The sequence below is a fragment of the Diplotaxodon limnothrissa genome, linkage group LG20 (genome assembly GCF_057381915.1).
Source record: "Diplotaxodon limnothrissa isolate DT_005_m linkage group LG20, D_limnothrissa_male_GT1.1, whole genome shotgun sequence".
Taxonomy (NCBI): domain Eukaryota; kingdom Metazoa; phylum Chordata; class Actinopteri; order Cichliformes; family Cichlidae; genus Diplotaxodon; species Diplotaxodon limnothrissa.
Window position 1 is genome coordinate 37167880 of NC_140615.1, and position 24878 is coordinate 37192757.

Here is a 24878-nt window from a genome sequence, read left to right on the forward strand (position 1 = left end):
ATTTAATGAATGTTTAAAAAGATAAATGTAAACAGGCACAAATATGACAATTACTAACATTAAACATCAAAATTCTCCGTTCTCTCTTGGCTCTTGATGGAGGCGGTCGCACTTTCTCCCTCTCCCTTATCTTTCCTGATTGGCTTCTCATGGCCTTTGTATAGTCTCGCGCATTCTCTAACCCTAAGAGAGTCTCCCAGACTTGTTCTCTAAAAACCTGAAGAAGAATTATGGATTTAATCAACTGGTCAAATGGAATTGACCCCCTGCTGGGCTCGGGAGAGCCTGATTGTCCTGTGGAGATGTTTGCTGTCGGATACTTGATGGTCCGTTGCGTCGTGTGTCTGGCGACACTCTCGATGGAGGACACTGAACGACATCTACCAATTCGGAACCACAATAACAGAGTTCTGATCGGACCCGGCTTATCGAAGAACAAGAAGCGGCTACAGCTGTTCAAAATCCCACAAGGCTGTTCGACATGATAGACGATGGGCAGGGCTGTGAGTACTCAGACTGTGTTTACTGAATGCAATCTGGATAAGATCTTGCAGAAGAACAACGGGAATTGAGAGACCTGTGACCAGTGCCTCTTTCCTCATGTTGTGCATTTTCCATTGTTATACCTCTCTGACCCGTCTTCCCCATGTGATGTTTGTGTAATGTATGTATGGTCGGAAGGGTAAGATGGCGCTGGCACGGCTGGCAGCCTTAACCCAATTTCCCTCGGGATGAATAAAGTATGATCAATCAATCAAAACCAATGAGCAATCTGCATTGTAAGACGCAGTGAGTTTTTTTCTCCTCTGATGTGCTGCTTCACAACGCTCCCTCCAATCCGAAGTTATTTCTGCTGTAGGCCGCCCGAAAAAGTGACAGACTCAATAAATCAAAAACAAGAGAGAATTAAATTCTGTCTCCTTTCCAGAGAAAAACAATCAGCGTGAGGCACCGATCACTTGGTAACTCCCGTACTGTGCAGGGATGAAGGCTGCAGTGAGAACGGGCCAATTAGACGTAGATTATCCATAAGTCCCACATCCGAACAGTAACAGTCCCACACACACAAGCGCACACACACACACACACACACACACACACACACACACACACACACACACACACACGGGGCAGTGATGCATCATGCTGACAACACTGTGAGTCTCCTCACTGCAGTGACCGCTGGGAGTGAACACTACAGCTGAGTTATGCTTGATAGATGAAGTGGCTACAACGCTGACAGATATGATCCCTGAAGTTCCTCTGACCCGCTTCCACTCAAAGACTTTTATTATTTTAAGAGCATTTCTACTTTATTACTTCATTTGACTGGACACGGGAGAGACCGCGGAGCAGCAAAGATCCTCAGACGGATCTTTGAACCAATGATGTTCCACTTACACAATCAGTGTCGTTACCTCAGACAGAGACAATCGTCACATGTTTGTAATGTATACGTTGCATAGAAATTTTTGGAAGATGGAAATATTTTGTGTAGCTTATTTCACATGTAGACAGAGTGCAGATGCCAAACACCAGGGGGCGCTGCTGGGTGAGGTTAATCAATCAGATCATGGATTGTTTGGATATCACTGCTGCTATTTAAAAAAGAAAAAGAAAAGAAAGGAAAACATGACACGCTTTACAGGCCGCCCACAAATCAATCAACCAGTCACTTAATCAATAAACCAGTAAATTAATCATTCTGCTGTTTGTAATGCAGAGAAAAAATCCGTCGACGTGACAACTCTCGAGTTTTCTCTCTGCCTCTGTCTGTGTCCTCTCAGTGTGTGAAAACACACACACACACACACACACACACACACACACACACACACACACACACACACACACACACACACACACACACACACACACACAGGGAGGAATGTGGAGGAGTACAGGTCATCTGGAGCTGAACCAGAAATCAGCTGCAGGGAAACAAACGAGGCTGCAGAGTTCACGCTGAAGCACCAACTCCTTCACTCTGCAGCGTCTCCATGATCCACTCTGTGCTTTTTACACAGCAGATTTAACAGAAACATGAAACACTTACCTCTGCCTCCCAAATCGCACGATTCAAGTCATTTTATTGTCAGAGTTCTAACATCGTACTTCTCGTATGCAGCTGGTCTTGAAAACATCTGCAGCACTGATATTTCTGATATTTCTGCCCGTGCTTGTTCGCCAGCTGGCAGAATTTCATTGCACTAAATGTTGAAAGTTCAGCCACGCTCCACGAGAGAGACGTGATTTGTTCTTGATGCAGCTCCAACAGTGTGTTTATGTAACTGCCGTTTCATTTCTCTTCATTTGTTTAAGCAGGCGTCTTATTTACAGCCTCGAACATCTGTTTGTTTTTGCACTGAGCGATCCACGTGTCCTTATCCACGTCCACGCTTTCATGGCAGGTGCAGTAGAAGAACACATTTCATGGAGAAACATGGCCATCAGAGAGTTTTTGTGTATGTGGTGACTGCGCCGCTGTCAGCTTGTGAAATGATGATGTAATGGCCGCGTCTCCTGTTTCTGTGCAGCACATCTTTAAAGTCAGAGGGATCATCACCATGTCGATGCACCAAATTCACCAGTGCCTGGCTGAGAGCGCTCGTAGCCCTGATCTCTGACTTCGAAGCAACCAAAGACAACAACGATCAAAGGTTGACTGCAGTCAGTTGCATTCATCTTGGGCGTGCTGTGGTCTTCAACCGCTGTTTCCTGCACTGTGACTGTAACATGTGACTGTGGCGGTCTTTAGGTCGTGTCTTGGTCTGATTAACCTGATTTGGACTACCAGCTTCCTAGTGTAGATCAGTATGTGTTTTTGAGTCACACCCATGCATGCTTTACTGCTTCTACTTTGCACTTGTGTGTAATTCCCCCCCCCAGTGTGAGGTGTGCACACAATCTGACCGTGTCCGTGAGTTGTCATTGTTTGGGAACAGCCCCGTCATTAATCAGGAACGTGAGAGTGCGAGGCTGCAACGCTCAGTCTCACCTCCTCATCTGCATCACTGCGAGTCTACGTTTCATTTTTTGGATTCCCGTGTGGAGTTTTTCTAACCTTTGTTTCCTTCACACTCTATTTTTCGGTTTAAGAGAGCTCGGTAAAACAGCTCTGCGATCTTGATATCCTGGGATAACAGGCTGTTCCTTGTGATTACAACTTCCCATCTTGTTTTCACAGGGTTAAAAATAGCAGTTTGGTGAAGCTGCTATTCATCTGTTATTACCCCACGATGACAGCGTCGTGGTTTTAAAGAGATTTCATATGACACGACAGACTGAGATCAGATGTTACAGTAAGAAATCGCGAACCATCGAGTCCCAAGAAAATCGTTTGGGGGAAGTTAAATGAATAAAAGCAGAGTTTTTATTTATTTCAGTAATAAGTGTAATCATTGTTTCTGCAAGCATGAGTGCCACAAATCTACAAGATAATTGTGATCCATTGCAGCTGTTTGCATCTGTCTGCAGCCGTGCTCCTCGTTACCAGCAAACAGACGGCGTGGCCAAATTAGCGAAGAGCAAAAATAGCTTTACCTGTCAGGTGTGTGTGGCGTTTCCTGCTGTGTTCAGTCCTGCAGAGACAAACAGAGACAGAAGAAGCTGTTAACGAGGAGCTCTGACTGACATTTACACTGACGTCAGGCGAGTACAGGCGCAGGCACCTTAATGAACTGCTAAATCAGTAGCCTGTCACAGCTCATCGGCCACATTTAAACCACATACAGTGGTGAAAACACTGGCTGCAGCCATAGACAGTATAACTATTGATGTAGGCACTGATGAAGTTCTGTTATGGAGCTGGAAGTGAGGCATAAAAGTGGACACAGCGCACACTCGTTGGGTTAACTTCTCAGAGGTGGAAGCTCCACGCGTCTTTTACAATGCAACGATGTCAATAAGGCTGCCTGATTAAAAACAGAAATCATAATTACAATGATTTTGGTTCCTGGAAATAATATTCACTAAGATAAGTTAAGGCATTTCCTGGTTGAGCTACGAGCCTAGGCTCACCTATGGCCATGAAATGTGACTATTGTGTTCCCTTAGTGGTGAGGGGCTCAGAGTAGACACCTCCAAACTGAAAGGAGCCGCCATGGTTCAAAGACCTGACTAGGATGCCTCGTTGGTGAGTCCCAGACGAGATGTTTGTGGGACGTCCTGCCAGGAGGAGACCCTGGGAAACCAGCTGGCTTTTGGGTTTATACTCAGTTGTGAACGCAGACAGCTGGGGAACCGATGTCAGCGCGCTCATTCCTGTTAAACCTCTTTGAATCTTTGAAGTCGGCTGACTGGGCGGATTTTTTGCCGAAATAGTTCTTGCGTCATCCACATTTGGTGTTCGTTTCTATTTTCTAAAGGTTTTCCTGATACGAATCCGTTTTAGACTGTCATTCTAACTGTATCTAAGATTTCCCTCAATGTGTTGTTGGGAGTGAAGAAGAACAACACAAAACTGTTTCTCTTATGCCGAGGTCAGCAACCGATGTTAAGTTATAAACCTAACCGTACGGAGACAGCACGGCAGCGGTGGGTACATGATCGACAAACGTGGCGTGTAACATCTAATCCCGCCTCCTCTGCAGCCCACGGAGATGCAGAACATGCTCGTGTGCATGAGTCACTTTCTTCCAAAGCAACCCAAACCCTGATTTCCTAAACCTAACCGACTAGTTTTTAGTTCTTAAACTCAAAAGGTGAGTTAAAGTGAAATTAAGAAAGGAGTTCATGACAGAAAAGAAAAGATAAAGGGGTCCCAGTGGGGCACGTCGCATGTAATAAAGCGTAGAGGGAGAATTTATAAGAGGCGCGTATCACGCACCAGGGTTAGATTGCACCGGACCAGCACAAGGCCTCAGAATAAACTAATACTGTTACTGTGGGCTGCACACCGACCGAAGGGCCCCGTATCCTTCCACTGCTTCTCTCTGATATTTGTTTGTTTTCATTTGAAATATATTTAAAGTTCAAGAAAACTCTTCTATAAACGTTAATTGAATCCATGGCAAGTGTTACGCTAATTAAAATTATGTTAAACAAGCCAAATTGTAATTACTGGCCAAAATAACTGGGATTATCCCCCCCGTCATAATAAGGCCGTCCTGGTAACAGACAGCACTTTCAGTTTTAAAACTTCCAGCAGACGACCTCTGTGACCCCAGCTTAGCTCCATAATAAAACCACCGCCATACAAAATACAGTACAGCGCGTACACACACACACACACAGACACACACACCGCAGTCAGCGATTCCGCTCACGTCCACCTCAAATCCCCCGAGTGAGAAGGAGCGAGGAGACGATGAAGAGGAGGAGGAGGAGGTGGTAACTGAAGGCACATTTACCATCTGTAATCAAAAGAACTCCGTGTTGGACTGTCGCCTCCCCCCTCCTACTATTCTCTCCCTCCTCTCTTTTTCTCTCTCTTCAATTTCCTCCCTTCTGTTGCAAAGCATGAGCAGCATACTGATGGTGGGATTACACACACACACACACACACACACACACACACACACACACACAATCTAGTGAGAGAAGTAATGACTTTCTGCCTTCTCTTTCAATTCGCTCCGAGCTGCCAACTCCCACTGGGTCACCGTGTGTGTGTGTGTGTGTGTGTGTGTGTGTGTGTGTGTGTGTGTGTGTGTGTGTGAGAGAGAGAGGGAAACAGAAAGAGCAAAAGACACGAGGGAGGTGATACAACATCTCCAATTAGCTGGGCTGGTGGTCTGTTTGGGGGGTTTGGTGTGTGTGGCTGGATAATGGTCTTCAGGCAGGTTCAGGACCTGAACCTGCTCTCTGGACTTTCTGATCCACCTGATTCCACTTAAAGACCTCAGTCTGTCTGCAAAAATGTATTTTCTTTCGCCCTCTGCAGAAGGCGTCCTGCAAACAGCCGCGGCAGGTCTGCAGACGGAGCTCGCTGGGCATTTTATCGTAACCAAATCCAGACGTGTACCTGCTTATCATAACTGAATTTGATTATCAAACCACACATCAAAGTGCAGTCAGGAGTTGGCTACTTTAAAAAAACTGAAAAAACAGAACCTGACCACACTTTTTAGTTTTGCATTAAAAGCTGATTCAGTGAGATTTCTAACAGAGCACTTTCAGTTACTGTGGTTGGGAAAAGTGGTAGAAACGGTTAAACGCTCACGTTTAAAGTAACTGAATTTTAACAAGGTTTGGAACGAGCCAAAAACTACGAGACACACGAAAAGATGGACGTGTGCGTATGTGGAGTCAAATACTTTCAATGGTCCATCTGAGAAAAAGCGTGTGCACTGAGAATTTGAGTATCCAGTGATGAAGGCCTGAAGAACACAACAGTGAACTGGAAACAGTGAAAGGTAACACAAGTGTTCACTGTAACTTCACGGCCACTAACCATGGATACCAGAGCAGTGATCAGCCACCTCTCCAGTGAGTTCCACATCCCACAGATGGAGCAGCACATAGTTTCCAACCTGCTGTAAAGCAGGCCTTTACAGTGTAGTTACTCCACCCAGGGTGAGAAACTCTCTGGAACAATAAATATCTGATAGAACAGAACAGGAAGGGCCAGGGCTGGTTGGCAGAAACAAAACAAAATAAGAATGATGGTCACGATAGTAAATCGATCAATGATGTCATCATTCTCTTGGGTGGATAAAAAATAAAACTAAACTAAAAAAAGTTTGAGAGTTTACGATTCGCGGGCGGACGCTCCGTGTGGGTGAAACACTGCTCCATCCATGATTTAAAACTTCCAATCATCACGTTAATCACAAACTCTGCGATTTTAATTGAGATCAAAGCGCTGTGACCAGACAAGCACGACACTGACACTAATTAAAACTATGATAACTCTGGTAATTAACTTTAGGACAAACTGCTGTAGCTTTCATTAACCCTGAACTGTCTCAGGGTTTCTTTGCTGCACACAGTTTTCCTGTGAAGCTTAAAGACATGGTGCTGTAGTCATTTGTTGCTGCACAGTCACAGTATGTACTGGCCTCGTGCTCGCCAAAGGCCCACATCCACTGCCCACACTGGTTTCAGCATGTTCTAACAACCGTAATGTCTCACATTAACAACCAGCTTTATGGTGCTGGATCTTTAATGCCAAATATCTTCGGCAAAGGCTCGGATGCATGCTGCTCCATTTTTCTGTCAGATTTTAAAAAGTTGAAATAAAGTCCAAGCACTGAAACTGACTGATCTTCTTTCTTTCAGCGTGCACAGCATCTTTTATCCAGTCATGCAGAAAATACACGAGTTATATCGAACATTTCTTGAACTTTCAGAACTGCGGTTATTCCCAGCAACATGAAGCAGGAAGTGCTTTTTTCTCTGAGCTAAATTAGCTGCAGGATGGATACTCGTGAAGTGTAGATGTGGGCTGGATGGCACACAAAGCAGAGAATCTGTAACAGAGGAGGTTTTGTTGTTGCTGATTCTTAAATCCATTTGCTCAGCTGAGCTGACGGGCTCGGTCCTGCACTGTAACATGAAACAGCTGTTTCTTGAAACAATTGACCAAATGAGCATTGCCATAGCGACTAACAATTAGCCAATCAGTCCAACAGGGAGAGTCAAAGCTGTTGTCAAGCACTGTTAAATTGTGCACCTCAACGGTGAGATTTTAAAAGGCTTGTTTGTTTTCAGGCATCCCTCAAGAACACGGAGAAACAAGCTGAACTGAGATGAGGCTTGAGACACGCGAACGCCCGAGTTCGAGCACTTATCTGCAAATACTTGCTAACTGACCACCGAGAATGGTTAGCTTTGGTATAAAAGCTTTGCTACTTTTTTTAAAAAATTGCACAGCTTTTACTTTGAAGGTTAATGGTTTGTTTCATAACTGCTTAGCGGGTAGTTTATGAAATATTTTAAAATTCCCCAATGCCGAGTCCAGTGGGGGTCAGTTTAGGGCTATTCAGCAACCTTGCATTACTGACAGCACAGTTCAGTTCTACGCCTCCATAGAGGAACACACTAAAAGTCTTGTTGTGGATTTTGGTTGGTAGACGGCAGAAACTGTACAAATGTAACTGGCTGGAGAATGCACTGCAGCTCTTTGATGCTTTGATTTTTCTCTGTTTTACGTTGAAGTAAGATGACCTTTCCTGTTTCTTTACTGCAGAGTTCACTACGGATGTCAAATGCCCATTTAATATCACTTAACTTGATTCTTTCTGACGGCACTATGTTTTTAAAAACTGAAGGACGTGCATGTGTATAAATGAAAAGTATCTGTAGAGAAAAGCAAGTGGCAAATGAATTTAAAGGAAAACTGAAGAAACGCTGAGCAGCAGCAGCACTCTGAGGGAGCAGAGTGATCGACATCTGAGAGAATCTCCAGTTTCCAGATTCTTCGTCTGTTTCGTATCGACGAGTGCTGCTCTGACGCCTCCACATACACAGGGAGGCGCCACCAGGTCAGAAAGGAGAGGAGGAGCTTTTTTAGGAGGTGATGGGTCCGAGATTTTGTGCACGAGTGTGTAAAAGAATCCCCCAATTCTCATTTCATGCTTCAGTGAAAAGCTTTTCAGCCATCGTTGTTTCTCATCCTCACCTTCTTTCCTCTTCATCACCCTCCTTCTTTTCTGTCCTTTCTCTCCCCCTTTGCTTCCTTTTTCCTTACCTCTTCCATCCTTTAATCTTTTTCCTTCTATCCTTGTTTCGTCTTCTTTCTCCTTTGTTCCTCTACTCTCTAAACATTAATGATATTGGCCCTTCTTCCTCTCCTGCAGCTACTTCTGGGACAGTTTAGAAATAAATCCATCACCTGTGTCGGTGCCATAAAACCACTAAAAGAAGAAAAGAAAAAAACCTGTATTTGGGATAAAAAATGTTTTGCTACAATAAAGTGTGAAAAGTGAAGCTTATGTGGAAAACTTTACACTAACATGCTTTTTAATGCTGTAAACTTATAACTAGAGCAGGGCGATATGGCCAAAAATATTTATCACGATATATATTTGAAAATTTGCGATAACGATATAACCGACGATATAATTGATGCGAGACAAAATACAACTCCACAACATTACTAGCGCAAAAAGACAACCTTCCATTTATTTTCACTTAAACAAGAAGCTGGTTTTTATGTACATTAAAGCTTTATAAAAATGTAACAGTGCAAATGCAAATTCCTTGCTGAAAGTTTAACCAAAAGGCATTTCCAGTAGAAATGGGCTGACATATCCTGAGCATAACCATGTATAATATCCACTGAAGTTAAAAAGAGGTGCTTTGCAACATTAAACTGCAGTGTGCAGTACGTATTTTTCGGACCATAAGGTGCACGGGATTATAAGGCACATTAAGCGAAACAAAGCAGTCAGATAAATCAAACTTGATTAAACTCATTCTTCTTGCTTCCTCCACTTCTGTACCATTGATTCATTAATGTTGAATTCTCTGGCAGCTGCTCTATTCCCATGTTGTTGCAGTATATTAATAACTAACCTCGTATTGTGGATGGATTATCTCAGTTGTTCTCCTGACTGAAGTTTGGTCCGTTTACAGCATCCTGCCATGCGATTGCATTTGTCTCTAACCATGAAGAACCTTCACGTTAACTTTTATAAGTGGAAAAGTGTTAGTGTTCGTCCTCCAGCTTCACTGTGTTTATATTATGCTAACATAGCTGTGTCGCTAGCGATCACGTAGCACATCATTATATACCAGCTAGCCCAACTTCAGTAACCCTACAAACGTCACTGCTGTTTAGTTTCCTGTCTTCATTTATGTTGGAAGTGATAGCAGAGCTGTATGTTTGATTTTTTTCAGAGATCCTATGAAAAGAAAAAAAAAAAAACATGTCTGAGGCCAAACTAACCTTCAAAATGTGGAGTGAAAAGCCAAACTGCAAAGTAACCTTTTATATTTTTCTGTTTTTTTCTGGATTTTTTAGTTGATATTCTGTTTCTCTGCATTAAAATAAAACTACAATAAAAATTACAGACTGTTCGTTTCTTTGTAAGTGAGCAATTACACACTTCACTTGGCCTTCCAACATGAGGAGCAGATATGTTATAGAAAAATGTGTTTGTTTATAATCTAACAGAAGTAAACTGAGATCAGATTCAAATGTTCCCCAGGTACATAACAACCAGACAGAGTTTCTTCATACCTATCCGACAGCAACATCTGGGTAACAAACTACTAAAACAACCCTGCAACAGCTGCTCGCTCACTGACAGAGTCCAGTCACAGACAGCTTTGCGTGCTGCGTGAGAGCACGATCACGTGCTAATGGGGGAGCAGTCACTGGACAAAAAGATGTTACACGTATAATGAGGAGCTTTTGGGGAAAAATAGCCATATCTAGAAAAAAAAAAAGAGCTAAAAGCCAGAGAAAAAGATAACAGACATCCCAGGGCACGAGAAATACTGTTATGTCAGATACTGCCGGCAGTGCCCTGAAGCAGCGGCAGTGATGATGATGATGATGGGCGATATATAACCATTGTGCACATTTGGAGGATGGAGGGGGGGCGGTGCACTAAGATGGTCAGAGAGAAGATGTGGATCATTTGGGAGCTTTGACCTTCGTTTTGTTTACACTCACTTATTGTTTTTACTTCATTTTTAAGATCATGAAACAAAAACTACTTGGTTCATATTTAGGAAACATCATGCTGAGAAATGACACTTCACTGTGTGATAACAGTGTTCTTTATGAGGTGAGGCAGGTGTGAGACGTGTTTATATATTACACATTATCCGTTACTCTTCTGGAGTACATTACTTAATTACTACTTGTTACCTGTTGAAGTTCAGGGTCCGACTGCTGGGCTGCACTCTGGGTTCTTGGCTAGCTCACCGTTAGCATGCTCGCTGTGTTAGCAGTCTAACGCAGTTGTTGCTGTCTTGGATACAGTTTGCTTTTTATAATCATGCTCTTGTCTTTTTGTGCAGTAAAAATAAGATAACTGAAGAACCTTTGTAATGGATGTAACAGCATAATTGTTACTGTAATGTAAATACTGAAAAATGTAATGTATTTACAGTAACGCTGTAACACTGTTGCCAAACAGTGGTGGTGTAACGCGTTAACATGGTGACCTCTGCACGATCGTAAGGGAAACACAGACACAGCAAGTTTCTGAAGTTTCTAATGATTCATAGACAATTCAGCTTTTTGGGAAAGTTGCGAGGAGCTCATGCTTTTTGCTGGTAAACCCAGCACGGCATTTAGAGACGTGTTTGAAATGTTATCGAGGATTTGCTAAAATGTTGTCCCTACAGACGAACCCCTGGACATGAGATATCAGAGAAACTATACAGCAGGTGTCAAACTGTTGTCTGTCCTTTAAAAGTCTTTGTCAAAACAAATGTTGGAAAATGTGGGTCGATCCGGTAGCTGATCCCGGGATAGCTGTAGGACATGAACTCTACAAGTATTCAATCATCAGGTGTGTCCCCGCTGTAGAAGATGAAGCAGTGAAAGCAAGCAGAGTATTTTGGGATGGTGTCGGTGTCCGTGACCGTGGTAACAGTCGTTTCGACCACCAACAGGTTTCCCGCGGGGGACAAGAAAATCATCTGTGACCTTCATGTGAAACTCACTTCACTTCCTCCTGCTGTCTGTCTTCACCCTGTTCTGTCAGTCTGAATCACTCTGCTCCATTTCTGCACAGCGTGTCACTGCTAATGGAGCCCCACACACACACACACACACACACACACACACACACACACACACACACACACACACACACACACAGTGACCTAATCAGTACCTCTCCTGGAGACGGTGCTGGAGAGTTTAATTCTCTATCCAGCTCTTTGTGTGCGCCTCCATCCGATGGGCCATCATGAGATCATGTCTGACTGCTGCTGTTTTATTCAGCACTTCCACTTCAGACGTACCCAACATGCTCGGCGACGCCAGCGGCACTAAAACGCGTGGATGTTATCTTGAAGATTTTAAGATTTTAAGAAGACACCTCTAACTTCTCCCACCGCCGTGCACAGACCACATCAGAGACGCACGGGTTATAACTCTCCTTGATGACTGATTTCTAAAGTCGGATTTTATGACATTTTCTTTTACTTTCTTGTCCCTGTGAAGGATTTTATAGCTAAAAAGTGCGAAATCAGATACAGATTTGTTCTTTTTAAATAAGCTCACCTCACATCATGCTGTTTGCTGCTTATCCTCAGTTAATACACTCACAGTTAAATTTTACACACAAGGTAAATAACTGAGGGTAAGAAGATGCTTTTCTTCTATCCACAAGACAACAGCTTGTTCACACATCTTGTGCAAACAAGCCACAGTCTTGCTCAAACTGAATAAAAACTATAAAATATGAATACAGTTTCATTATAATTACCTCGTTGGCCTTCTGTACTGATCAAACTACTGAATATAAGGGACTCCATCTGTAGTATTGGGTCCACTTGTCCAACTTCTAACCCTGTGAGGTCCAAGTCATCGCTGGTGATGACCTCAACCCTGTCGCTAACGCTACCACAATATACAGGTTTCTTTTCCCCTCAGCTGTCCTCAACCATCTGGGAAGAAACCAAAATAAAATAGTTGCTCTAACCAACACGCAGAAAGAACTAGAATCATTTTATCCTAAATGACTTTTTTGGATGGGGTTTGGAGCTAGCCTTGGGATCTTCACCCACAGAAATGTAGAACTCACTGATTTCATCAAACTGGAGCGGACTTTGTAAAGCAGAAAATAAACAGTGTGTGTACAGATTATTGTTCAAAGCCATCAGCCTGACAATGAAAATATCATTTTTATGAGCTCCTTCAGTATCTGCTTCTAGAAGCTTAATCCTGATGACTGCTGACTACACTAAATACCGGCCGTTATCCCCAGAGGCTAAGTCAGCAGACCAGACGATGGGTTCCCACACCGGCTCATATCAGTAGAGTTTGAGAGCATGAAGTAAAAAGCAAAAAGCAATCATTTTTATTGATTGCTCAGGACAGAATTAGCAGATTTTCACAGGAAAAGCAAAGACAGGTTCAGACTGGGCCCAGAAACCTCTGGCAGTAAATGTGGATTTAGTGTTACCATTTAAACAGCAGACGACTCCTCTCCTCGTCGTCTTTGTCTCTGATTTATCACAGCAGTTGTGGATGTTCCACAGTCAAATGACTTCTTACAGCCTGCAGTTAGTTTGGCTCCACTGCTGCTGCAGAGAGCATCGCGCTTTAAAACTGCTGCTCTATGAAGAATTTACATTCATTAAAAACTAAAACCTCCCCTCCTGCCTCCCTCCATCGCTCTCACCGAGCGTCTCTGAAGGTCAGCCGCTCCAAAGCAGCGGTCTCTAACGATTACCAATTTCATCAATTCTGCTACAGTGAGGGGGAGGGCGAGGAGGGGTTTTAAATATAACAGTGCGAGGAGGGCGAACACCAATCAGAGCTGTTCCAGCTGTATTTTTTATACATCCTAAGTGACCTTCTGTCTAAATGAAACAAAGTGAAAAGGACAATTAAAGTGGAGGAGATTTATGAGGCGATTTATGAGACGCTGATGAAAAGTCACACGGCAAACAGAACCGCCGAGAAAACACTGCGGCGTGCCGGGGCTCAGAAGGGAACGACTGGGAATGCTGTCGGCGCTCCCTGGAGGCCGCAGGTGTCATTGCAGTCACAGTGAGAAGGTGACGAACGGAAAAAGAACATCCCAAAGATTGATGTCTTCTTACAGCCTAAAACAAGAGGAAGGCTAAATGTTCTTGGGAGAAGGTTGAGTTTCTGCAAACATCGTCCACAGAAATGATATCAGAAAACTATCAGAGATCAGGGGTCAACAGAAGTAATGGTTTTTCCCATTCAGACTCAGGAATATGAATCCGGTCTCCATTAATCCTGACTGGGACTTTGCGTGACCAGATGCCGAACAGCAGAAACACCTGCAGATTTAAAGGACCCTGAAGGCCACAGGGCTGAGGTCATTACATGCATTACATTTTACTACATTAACTACTCCCCATATGAAGTAGTTGTTGTTGTTGTTACATGGCTGACAGAGGTGATGGCTTGTGACACCAGCTATCAGCTTTCAGTCTTGAGATCCTTCCCCGTGCACCTTACCTCAGGTGACCCCTATTGGTCACACTGGGTGGTCGGGCAAGCTCTCACCAGTGGTTTCATTCAGCTCTCTCTAGGTTACCATGACCTGGATGAGTGAGAACCTACCCACATAAAGTAACTGTTCTGTTGTGTTACAGCACAGCGTGGCGTGAGATGCAGTGTGCCTGTTTCCTGTTAGGATCTGCTCCGGCTGCTTGGATTGGGCATTGCTTGCTGCTAGCTTGGTGTTAGCATGCAGTCTTGGCGGGAGCTTTTAAAGAGTCAATGTCGCGTTGTCCAGTTGTGGACGGTTGTTTCTGACCTGCAGTTTGAACTTTACGTCGTGCAGATAATTAAAGAATGTAACAACAGTAACTACATATTAGTTTGATAGATAACAGTAATGTGATTACTACATTTAATACAGTGTTATGATTATGTTACAGGAATAATAATAAAATGAAATGTTCAAAGGACACACTGACCGACCGAGTGTCGTTCACATCTGTGGTTACTGATGTCAGCAGCAGATTTTTTTAGTTTATTAAACACAACGGACACAATCATCCAGACTCAGAACGCTACGACATCTTTCCCTTTGCATGCAATATTTACACGCACCAGCTTCAGCGCCCTGCATCAGGTCCACACGGGATTTCCTGGATGTGAAATTTGAACCTCTTAGATAACAGACAGTTTGTTTTTCCATTCACATGCAGAGGAAATAACAAAATGCAAATACACCAACACGTGGGCTACTTGGCACCTTTTTTTTACTTTCCATGTTATGACGCAGATCAGTTAGACTAAGGGACTAGGGAAAGCATTACGTAAAATAGATGCCCCCACAACATATGAATACCCAACGTGTGTGTGTGTGTGTGTGTGTGTGTGTGTGTGTGTGTGTGTGTGTGTGTGTGCGCTCTGCTGACGGGTGGTGCTGTTCATCCTGTCCTGAGTTTTCCCATTAGCTGAGCTGAGGGTGCCGTGTTTGAGTTTGAAGGGCATAACATGCAACAGTAACTGCAGCTAGAATAAAAAAAACTCTACCTTCAATCATTTGTGTTATATTTGAAAAACATGTTACGTTTTTATGGCTCTCATTCCACAATATGCTGTTTCACTCTTGATGATTTATATATATCAATGTGTGCATGATGACAGTTATGTAATCCTTCTATTATTTGCCCATGCAAATGTGATTTTGCACGCCACCTTCTGCATTATTCTATTTATAATGCTTCTGTATGTTTAATTTGAGGGTTTTTTGAATTAAGCAGTCTCCTTGCCAGCGAGTACACGACAGTAAATAGAGTCATGTGACACAGTGAGACATAATCTTCTATTCTTTTATTTCTATTCTGTCCTGACACTTTTATTACTCACTAAAATAATTGTTCCTTTTCTTGAGGTTCTGTAGTCTGAGGCTGCCTCCTAACTTTGCTACCAGCATGATATCTTCCTTTTCCCTTTGGCGTAGCCGGAGACGCCGTTTGTGTCGATTGTTTGAGGTTCTTGGTGCTTGTTGCATCACGCACGTGCAGGAGGAGCACATCTGTCAGGTTTTTTTTAAAGCTTTACTTCAAATATTTTAAAGCAGTCTCACTTTTGCAACACACAGATATTAATGTGAGTGAGAACGAGCAGAGATGCAAACAGAGGTGATACATCAGCCCCAATCAGCATCAGTGCTCCTGCACTCAGCGAGCGCTTTATTAGGAACACCCGGGGGACATGTTTGAAAGCTGAACTAAAATGTTATTAAGTATCATTTATGTTGAACTGTAAAGACCATTTCAACATGAGGATCAACAACAACAACAAAAAGGTCAACGAAAACTGTCCTGAGTAGAATTAATAACTGCTACATTAAGCACATTTGACACAATAACACCTCCCTCCTTACAAAATATTACACATTTGGTCTAATTGTGTGTTTTTTAACATTTACCTCCAACACTGTGAAAAGCAGCTCCAGCAGCCACAAAGACCTGCACTTACTCTCCCAAAGTCTCCAGGGTCCAAAATGCTCTCTGTTTTCCATCTGGATACACATTGAGTAAACTGCACATCTCATTACACACTCAGAGCTGCAGGGAACGAGCAGACTGCTGCCGTGTGACTGTGGACGAGTCCAGAGACGAGTTTTCACTTTCAGAGCAGCGATAAAGCAAATTAAAAAGTAATGCTGAGTGGAATCTAAACAGCTCCACAACAGAGACGAGCAGCCTCGTCCCACTGTGTGTGTGTGTGTGTGTGTGTGTGTGTGTGTGTGTGTGTGTGTGTGTGTGTGTGTGTGTGTGTTCGTTTCTAAAGACCAGAAGCGTCCCTGCTGTTCTTTACATCTCTACATGTGACCTCGGTGACCCGGCGCTCGCTCAGTCGCTCACACATGCTGAGATTTCCATCCCTGTGAGGACACTCAAGCCCAGATTACACTGAACGTGGACACGGACAGCTGGAGACCCGACGGCTGAGTAGGCATTCGCGTTGTACTTCTTTGAAGTCCGCGGGGACTCTGCCGCTGGGGCACACGCACACTCGGTGCATTGTAATGTAAATTCTCTGCAGATGCGAACAAGGGGTCAAGAAAAAACAAAAACACAGGCGGGCACGTGGATCCTCACGCTCACCCACTGTAACAACATTTTTGTTACTCTGAACCAAGCAGACTTGAGCTCATGGAAAGTATTCATGCAGGCTTCAGTTAAAAAACTCAAATTAAACCAAAACTAGGTGAGGAAACAAACATCCAGGAAGTGAAAAAACATGAATTAAAGATGAAAGAAACAAAACAAAAAGGAAGTAATATTAGGACCACTCAAGATAAGCAAATATAATAAAACAATAAAATGGAAAAATACTAATAAAAAAGGAGCTTTGGGTGGATGTTAAGAAAAAACTTTTAAAGAAAACTTTCAATAAAATTTGTAAATTTCAGAAGAACTCCAGAGATCAACAGACCAGACGACATGTTATTAGAAGACCAACGACACAACAACATTTCCGTCCAATCACATTATTGATGCAGACGACAAACTACAAGCTGAAAACTGACTAAAATCTCCAACCAATGAAAACAGTCCAAAGTCACAACCTGGTTCAGAGCATCATGCACGCTCAGCGTGCTTTACGCTCCGCACAATAAACCAAACACACACGCCCAATCAGGTGGTGACACATCACTTCCACTGCTGCGCTGCATCACTGCCTGATGCACTTTTTAATCAGACTGGTGTTACAGGTGCAGCCGCTGAGTCTCCTGCACAGACTTCTCTCGCTGCCATTAAGTATCGGGATGAAGTCCTTGGACCCACTGTCACGCCCCACGTGACAGTGATATCATTGGCTGGTTCCCACAGACTTGCATTGCCTAAATCTAACAGAACACATTTTGTTGTCCGATGTCACCAGGTTGCACCTCAGAGTGTCCAGGTGCTCAGTGATGCCCTGGTCCAGATCTGGGAGGGGATCCTCAATCGGCTCATCAGGAGCACGGTCCGAGGTTCTCGGGCATGCGTACGAGCACGTGGGGGCCATCCAAACTACGGAGCACCATCGAAGACATCAGGTGTCTTTGAACTCAGCCCTGAAGGGTGATTACTTTCATGAAATGATGTGGCATCTTTCCATTCCTAACACATCACTACAGACGCCCAGCATTACTGTATTCAAATTGCTCCTTTAATTTTGGAGCAGTGTATATTCATGGCATGAATCAACATTATGGTGCAAGGAGTCAGACAATGACCAGGCCACAAACCCAGGTTGAGATGCTAATGTGAACTTAAGGCCTTCTAAAAAACCCAAAGAACTGCCTGGAGGTGTTTCCAAGATGACTCCTGAGAGGTAGTTTTGCCCCTAATTTCCTCTCAATGTTTTATTATCCACACAGCATAATGTAGCACGTTTTGGCTTCACAGCTGTGGTTCTGGGACTTTTGAGGTTTTTCTTTCTTCCCCTATATGATGAAACTCTACAAAAACCTTTAAATCACAACTAAATTCAACCCTTGATCTGCACGTGACCCAAACCCGACCTCTTTTTATCAGGTCGGAACCATAAAGAGCTTTTTGAAGATCTGAAATAATCTGAGAACCGGATAAAATGTCCTCACTTTGTAAGGAAAAGCAATCTCATTGGTCCTCACAGAGGCAGGTATACGAGTACAAACACACACAGAGAGAAGCCGAGCCGCCTCGCACGCTTCAAACCGCCGACTTTCCAAATGAATCAATATTAGAGAAAATAAACAAGAAGAAAAGGGCAAGAACAGGAAGAGGGAAAGTGCCGAAAACAAACCGAAGCACAGGAAGTGTGTGTGTGTGTGTGTGTGTGTGTGTGTGTGTGTGTGTGTGTGTGTGTGTGTGTGTGTGTGTGTGTGTGAGAGACCCTGCACATGTGTCAGGCTCCAACCTGTAACAAGTTCGAAGGTCACCCAGCGTCATCGCCGTGGTATCGACCTTGCTCAGCAGGATCAGCTGACGTGCGGGCATGACGTCGTTGTGCTCAGCAGCACTGCAGCAGCTCAGCTGGGTGTTGATAGGCTGCCCAGAGCAAGATTCACTCAGGTTGGAGCTTTTCGACCATTCGATTGTCAATAAAGCCTGAAAATTGTCTCGTGAGGCTTCTGTGGGAACATCGACCCTTTTTGCAAATTTGATACATATTTAGTGTCACGCAGCGATTTTATTAACATTTCAATTTGACATTCTGAACAACTTCACACCACAGTTTAAAATAATGTTGAGGTCTTGCCCAGGGACTTCCGGTCGCTAGGGGGATGTAGCAGGTAGAGGAGAAGACTGCTCCGCTAACTTTTTTACCTTTTCCACTCCTGAACCAGCCAATTCACAACAAAACTATTGAACTGCGTACGTTTTATTTTACGGTCTCCGAAATTGGTTTTTCCTCGTTCTAACATGGCCTCGAAACGCACTAAAGCGGCAGAAAAGGAGGACGACGCACCTAAGCTGAACATGGCGGCCATCTCCTCCCTTCTGGAGCAGCATAGGGAGGCATTGGCCAGCGACTTCAAAACATCTTTTAGTCTACTGGAGTTGAAGTTTGACGAAGTCCGCTCTGCGGTGGAAGACCATGGCCAGCGGCTCGGATCTCTAGAGCTAGCAGCGGACGACTTAAGCCAGCGGGTTAGAGATCTCGAGGACGTTTGTTCCAATCTCAGCGAATCCAACACTAAACTCCTGGCTAAAGTTACGGACTTAGAAAGCCGAAGTAGGCGCCAGAACCTGCGTATCCTGGGACTCGAGGAGGGCGTTGAAGGTGGGCATCCCACAGAATTCTTTGCAGATTTGCTCTGTGAGGTTTTCGGGAAGGAGAGGCTCCCGACCCGCCCGGAGATCGACAGGGCCCACCGTATACCTGCCGCTAAGCCAGCCCCAGGTCAGAGACCGCGACCCGTAATTATACGCCTTCATCGGTACCAGGTAAAGGACTTTCTTATCCGGGAGGCCCGGCGAGGAGGGACACTAGAATACCATGGTCGGCAGATCCGCGTGGTGGAGGATTACTGCCCGGAAGTTTTGAGCAAGCGAGTGGAGTACCGGGAAGTGATGTCCGAGCTGTACAAACGGGGTCTCAAGCCCGCTCTGCTGTATCCTGCACGACTTCGCATCACGTCTCCTGACGGCGCAAGACGCTGGCTTCATTCGGCCGATGAAGCGAGGAGGTACTTGGACGGCCTACCCGCTACAGCCGAATCACCCTGAGAGCCTGCTTATCTGGTGTTGACGTTTGTCCGCGGGTCAGCCCTGTGAGTAGATTGTCCTGGCTATCTTCGTCTCCTGGGATGTGGAAGGACTTTCGTTCATATCCAGGCATTACCGACGTCTCTTCCTTTTTTTTTTCTTTTTTTTCCCCCCCCCTTCTTCTCTGCTATTTACTAGCTGGGGGGCTATTCATATCTCATTGCTTCTATTGTCCCCAAAGTTGATCATTGGTTCTGTTGTGGTTCTATGGTGACTGCTTTAACAAATTTCTACTGCTCATAGAGGAGTGTTGTGCTTACTGTAATCATCGTTATGGGAGCTAAAGTCTGTTCTTAGTGTTAGACAGGAAGAGTTTATTGTTCTGGAGGGTACACAATGTGTGTTTTGGAGAGCTTGCTGCTTTTTTCCTTGGCAGCTGTCTTGTGGGTGGGGGGGTGGATGGGGAATGGGGGGAGGGGGGAGACATCCTTCAGAGCCGGGGTGGTTTTATGTTGTTTTGTCAAGTTGGGGGATCCGGGAACCATTCTACTCTCTGTTTTAGTCGCTTGCTTGTCATTTTTTTTGTACTCTGTTTTCAGCTGCACCTGTTTTCTTACATTTTCAGTGCGGGACTATGGGTAGTCGCTTGAACTTTGTAAGCTGGAATGTCAAAGGTTTAAACCACCCTGTTAAAAGAAGGAAGGTGCTCTCACACATAAAGCAGTTTAAAGCAGCTGTTGTCTTTCTTCAAGAAAAACATCTCCGTGATTCGGATAACTCTCGTCTTATGTCCCGATGGGCAGGGCAGCACTTTCATTCCACCTTTCAGGCTAAGGCCAGAGGCGTTTCTATTCTAATTGACCAAAATATTCCTTTTGAGGAACATAATGTAATTTCTGATACGAGTGGCCGGTACGTTTTTGTTTCGGGTAAACTCTGTAATACGAAAGTTGTGTTGGCCAACATATATGCCCCTAATATTGATAATGTAGCTTTCTTCCAGCGTGCTTTCTCGTTGTTGCCTGATCTGAGCTCATATTCTCTTATACTTGGTGGTGACCTCAACTGTTGGCTGGACCCTGTGTTAGACCGATCCTCCCCGAATCCCTGCACTGTCAGTAAATCTGCTCTTTTCATCCAATCCTTTTTATCTAACTGTGGTGTCTCTGATGTTTGGCGCTGCTTACACCCCCACGGAAGAGAGTATTCTTTTTTCTCACAGGTACACCACACTTATTCTAGGATCGATTATTTTCTTATTCATAAGCAGCTGACTCCATGGGTCCGATCCTGTGAATACCAGACCATAGTGATATCAGACCATTCCCCTGTTGTGCTATCAATGAGTTTCCCAGACATCCCTCAATCCAGACGACACTGGCGTTTTAATTCGACTCTCCTGGCAGATGTAAACTTCCTGGAATTCATGAAAGAACAAATAAACTTGTTTCTTAAAACGAATACCGTAGGAGAAACTTCTAGCTTAATAATTTGGGATACGCTAAAAGCCTTTCTTAGGGGACAGGTTATTTCCTATACTGCTAATATGAAGAAGAAGGCCTGTATAGAACGACTCGATTTAGTCAACTGAATCAAAGAAATAGATCTGCTCTATGCTAAGGTAAAAAGCCCAGACCTATACAATAAGCGCGTGGAGCTTCAGACTAAATTTGAGCTCCTCTCAACGCACTCAATTGAACGTCAGCTCCTGAAGAGTAAGAGTTTGTTTTATATTCATAGAGATAAATCGGGTAAGATGCTTGCCAGCCAGTTAAGGGGCTTCCAGGCAAAACAACATATCACGAAGATTAGAATGGCTAATGGTAATATCACTTCGGACCCTTCCAAAATTAATGATACGTTTAGGGCTTTTTACTCCCAACTTTACACCTCCGAATTCCCGCAGGAAAACACTTTAATGGATAACTTTCTAAAGACTTTGAATGTACCTATGCTTTCCTCTGATAGTAAAAACAGATTGGATGAACCCATCACGCCAGAGGAGCTGAGCGCAGCCATCTCCTCATTGCAGCCTGGGAAATCCCCTGGCCCTGACGGCTTTCCTGTAGAATTTTTCAAAGCATTCTCACCCTTGCTTTTACCTCAACTACATTTAACCCTTTCCGACTCATGGAAGTGTGGTAGACTTCCGCCATCCTTTTACGAGGCAAGTATTGCTCTTGTCCCAAAGAAAGGTAAGGATCCTGTGGAATGCTCATCCTTTAGGCCAATCTCTCTATTAAATGTTGATGCTAAAATTTTGGCCAAGGTTTTGGCGCGTAGGCTGGAAAATATCTTGCCCTCAGTTATATCCGAAGATCAAACAGGCTTCATTAAGAATCGTTACTCTTATTCCAATATCCGCCGACTATTGGATGTATTATACACCCCTTCCAATCAGGGTCCTGAGTGCATTCTCTCCCTAGATGCGGAGAAGGCATTTGATCGGGTAGAGTGGAAATATTTATTCACGATCCTAGATAAATTCAATTTTGGATCGAAATTTATTTCATGGATAAGGTTATTATATATGTGCCCTAACGCTTCAGTTTTTACTAATTCCATACAGTCGCGGCCTTTCAACCTCCAACGAGGAACCCGTCAGGGATGCCCCTTAAGTCCTCTTCTTTTCAATCTGGCTATAGAACCACTCGCCATTGCACTCCGCAGCTGTGGGGAGATCAATGGGATCCGGAGGAAAGGTGCTGAACATAAAGTATCCTTGTATGCCGATGATCTTTTAATTTTTATTTCAAACCCCAAAATATCTGTACCTGCAATGTTATCCATACTTCGCCAATTTGGCCAGTTTTCAGGATACAAGCTCAACCTATTGTTACACCCCGGCCTAGGCAACCGGGGTGCAACGCAGAAAAACAAAGATAAGGAAAAATAAACCACGAAGGCCCTCCACCAAAATCCCAAAACGAAAATATCCCATGTCGAAAGTATTTACAACAGACTATTTATTTATAACAAAACACCAAACACAAGACGTCAAACTATTTACAACGGGGGGAGATCGCGACCATGACACACTGAAACACAGGGTTTAAATACATAGAGGGAGCAATCAGGGAATAGACAACAGGAGGGAAACACAGCTGGGGCAAATCAGAACTGACGAGACAAGGAAGCGTAAACTGAAAACACTGAGATAAGACAGACTTTCAAAGTAAAGCAGGAAACACATTACAGTCACGCAAAAACAAAACACTGACAACACCGAAACGTAACAGTTCCCCCCACCCAAAAATCAAACATGTAACCCCAAGTGAAATGTTTGATCAAAACAAACGAAGGCTGAAGTGAAGGCAGACGAAGCTGATGGAGGCTGGAGCGGTCCCACGGACCCTCCAGCAGACGACGAAGGCTGGGGCGGTCCCACGGACCCTCCAGCGAAGGCGGATGAAGGCTGGAGCGGTCCCACGGACCCTCCAGCGAAGGCAGACGAGCAGCTCACTAGCTGCACACATGGACACGCAGCCCACCAGCTGCACACACGGACACGCAGCCCACCAGCTGCACACACGGACACGCAGCCCACCAGCTGCACACACGGACACGCAGCCCACCAGCTGCACACACGGACACGCAGCCCACCAGCTGCAGAAGGCTGGAGCGGTCCCTCGGATCCTCCAGCGAAGGCGGATGAAGGCTGGAGCGGTCCCACGGACCCTCAAGCAGACGACGAAGGCTGAGGCGGTCCCTCGGACCCTCCAGCAGACGACGAAGGCTGAGGCGGTCCCTCGGACCCTCCAGCGGAGGCAGATGAAACTGATGGAGGCTGGAGCGGTCCCACTGACCCTCCAGCAGACGACGAAGGCTGGAGCGGTCCCTCGGACCCTCCAGCGAAGGCGGATGAAGGCTGGAGCGGTCCCACGGACCCTCCAGCGACGACAAAGGCTGGGGCGGTCCCACGGACCCTCCCCCCCGGCGAAGGCGGATGAAGGCAGACGAAGGCTGAAGCGGTCCTCGGACCCTCCAGCGAAGACAGAAGGCCGAAGCTGTCCCTCCTTCGGACCCTCCAGCGATCCCGGACGAGCCCCCATATGTTACACCCCGGCCTAGGCAACCGGGGTGCAACGCAGAAAAACAAAGATAAGGAAAAATAAACCACGAAGGCCCTCCACCAAAATCCCAAAACGAAAATATCCCATGTCGAAAGTATTTACAACAGACTATTTATTTATAACAAAACACCAAACACAAGACGTCAAACTATTTACAACGGGGGGAGATCGCGACCATGACACACTGAAACACAGGGTTTAAATACATAGAGGGAGCAATCAGGGAATAGACAACAGGAGGGAAACACAGCTGGGGCAAATCAGAACTGACGAGACAAGGAAGCGTAAACTGAAAACACTGAGATAAGACAGACTTTCAAAGTAAAGCAGGAAACACATTACAGTCACGCAAAAACAAAACACTGACAACACCGAAACGTAACACTATGTAAAAGTGAGTTGTTTCCTGTGGATGGAGGGGCACCAGTGTTTGACTATACTACCCTCCCCTTTAGAATAGCAGGGAATCAATTTACATATCTAGGTGTAATTATTACAAGGACACATAAATGTCTCTTCAAAGCGAACTTCCTTCCTCTGTTAAATAATGCAAAAAAAACATCTGGCACAGTGGTCCCCTCTCTCCACCTCTTTGGTGGGAAGAATCAACTCAATCAAAATGAATATACTTCCTAAATTTTTGTATCTCTTCCAATTGTTACCAGTATTTATCCCCAAATCCTTCTTTGATTCCTTGGACTCAATTATCTCATCTTATATATGGAGGGGTAAACGCCCTCGATTGAACAAGGCTCAACTCCAAAAACCCAAGAGTCGTGGAGGCCTGGCACTGCCTAACCTTCGATATTACTATTGGTCAGCAAACATGCGCTACATTATATCTTGGCTTTACTTCCACAACAAGGGTAATTGCCCATCCTGGGTGCTCATGGAGTTGAACTCGCCCACAGGCTCTTCTGTCCTGGCCCTGATTGGATCTTCACTCCCCCTTCCCCCAAACAAGACAATCGATAACCCAGTTGTCTGGCACACGGTGAGGGTGTGGGCTCAGATGAGGAAGCATTTTGGATTAACAGGTTTCTCCCTTCTAAG

The 24878-nt window shown here is 44.6% G+C and overlaps 1 protein-coding gene across 3 annotated transcripts in view; it reads right to left on the reverse strand.

Annotated features, from left to right (window-relative positions):
* The window catches only part of sulf2b (sulfatase 2b), a 111939-nt gene that overhangs the window by 80860 nt on the left and 6201 nt on the right, over positions 1 to 24878 (reverse strand). For all 3 annotated transcript variants that reach the window (XM_085343885.1, XM_085343889.1, XM_085343884.1), the window contains exon 2: positions 3544 to 3581. The gene's annotated coding sequence lies outside the window, so the exon portion shown is untranslated. The remainder of the gene's footprint in view (positions 1 to 3543; positions 3582 to 24878) is intronic.